Source organism: Callospermophilus lateralis, unplaced genomic scaffold, assembly GCF_048772815.1.
Source record: "Callospermophilus lateralis isolate mCalLat2 unplaced genomic scaffold, mCalLat2.hap1 Scaffold_63, whole genome shotgun sequence".
Classification (NCBI taxonomy): Eukaryota; Metazoa; Chordata; class Mammalia; order Rodentia; family Sciuridae; genus Callospermophilus; species Callospermophilus lateralis.
The window spans coordinates 15,899,749-15,901,834 of record NW_027514713.1 but is presented as its reverse complement, the minus strand read 5'-3'; the positions used below and the strand labels follow the sequence as shown (position 1 = coordinate 15,901,834).

General features: G+C 45.1%; 1 pseudogene; it reads left to right on the top strand.

The window, feature by feature from the left end:
• Positions 1-1,031: 1,031 nt before the first annotated feature.
• LOC143387198 (fin bud initiation factor homolog) lies at positions 1,032-1,638 on the top strand (annotated as a pseudogene).
• The last annotated feature ends 448 nt before the right edge of the window (positions 1,639-2,086 follow it).

Below are 2,086 nucleotides of genomic sequence, written 5' to 3'. Positions count from 1 at the left end.
TGGATGGTTTTCCATAAAAGTTAAATGAAGATCTCAGTTGTCCTCTTATGTATTAAATAGGAAAAATTCCATTCGCAGGTTTTTTTTTTTTTTTTTGTGTGTGTGTGTGTGTGTGTGTGTGTCATATGCCTATGAGCAATGGTGTGTAAATCACTTTTCTATTCCTATTGCTCTGAAAGTTTTGTTTTTATAAATTTTAACTAAGCATTTGTAAGCAAAACTGTCATTTCCAACACTTCAAATTTGGTTTTAAGGCCAATTATTTTAAAGATGAAAATAGGTTTACTCCACAAATCCAACCTGATATTTATTTAACCTTATGAAATGGTATTTCTCCAGAGTAATCACCCTTCACTGCATTATGTTAATAGCAAAACTCTCTTTTTGTTGCAGAAATTTTACTTTTTCTCTTCTCATTTCCTCCTTCAAGCTGAATTCTGTTTTTCAGGATGTCTCCTTCCAATCTTTAAAAAGAGACCCTGTACCTTTAATAACAGAGACCTGTTGAGAGGTTTCTCTTCAAACTTGTTCCCTGGCTTCGTAGTGATGAAACCAGCTGTAATTTGAGAGCCCAGAGATCCTTAGGATCTTTAGCCAAAGGAAAAGCTCCCTCCATATTCCCACCCAGTCCAGAAGTTGAAAGTGTCTAAAAGCAAGAGCTTCTTTCTAGCTACACTGCTCCATCTCCCTGGAGCAAGGGACAATGGAGCCAGCGACCTGCAGCACTCTGCAGGAGGTCTTCTCCCCTCTGCCCTGTGATCCCATCTGGACTGCAAGAGAGTGGTAGTTCCAGTCACTGAGCAAATGCAGAGCGAGGTGCACCCTGCGCCGTTGCAGGGCAGTGCTACCCAGGCCCTGTCGCCCACAGCCACATGAAGCCTGCTGGGGTCCAGGGACCACGGTGCAGTTAGCCAACAGGGACTGAGGAGGACACTGTCTCAGGAAGGCGCTGACTCCCAAGAGGACCCCTTTCCTTGTTCTTGGACAAAAGAGTCTTCTCCTGGGGTCCCTGGTCTTCCTGAATATTCAGAATGATGGTCCCAAAGTTCCTCTGAATGGGTTTCCTCTGCCACCTGTGTCAGGGCTACTTTGACGGTCCTCTCTACCCAGAAATGTCCAATGGGACTCTGCACCACTACTTCGTGCCCAACGGGGACTATGAGGAGAACGATGACCCCAAGAAGTGCCACCTGCTTTTCAGGGTGAGTGACCATGGGCGCTGCTCCCAAGGGGAAGGGACCCAGGCCAGTAGCTTGATGAGTTCTCACCTTAGAGAGGAGTTCACCATGCTGGGCCGCCAGGTGGAGGATGCTGGGTGCGTCTTGGAGGGCATCAGCAAGAGCATTTCCTACGACCTGGATTGGGAAGAGAGTTATGGCAAGTATCTGAGGTGGAAGTCCCACCAGATCAGGGATGCCTACTCCAACTCCGACAAGTCCCTCACTGAGCTGGAAAACAAATTCAAGCAGGGCCAGCAAGAGGATAGCCAGCAGGATGCTGGTCCACACCAAGTCCCTGCTGAAAGAAATGCCTGACATCTCCACAGGGCTTAGGGAAAAATACGAGCTGCTGGCCCTCACCATCAGGAGCCATGGGACTTGGCTAGGTTAGCTGAAAAATGATTATCTTAAAGTATGAGGTGGAAGGGCACAAATGCCAGAGAGAGCAATCAAATCAGCTTCATAGTGGAGGGTGGGGGATAGATGAGGGGGCTTAATTTTTCCTTACTCTTATAATATTTTATATCCAGATTTGCACTTTGAGAATTAATCTGAAATCATCTTTAAAAAAGAAAGAAAGAGTTGAAAGGTGAAGTAGTTGTTTCAATTCTGTACATTATTTATGTGATTGTTACAGATTTATCTATCCGTGGGAAAGAACAATTTAAAGCAATACCCCCTCTTTCCTAGTGTGCTTTAAAATAACTCTGCAGAGATATTTGTTTCAGCCATATCTGAAAGGGTACAGGCTATGCAGTAGAGACTGATTAAACTTCCTCTTCCTGGAGATTATGGGATATACCCAAGGACGTGAACTTTGAGTCTGGTGATGAGATGTGGTGACTTGTGGGTTAGGTGCTGTATTA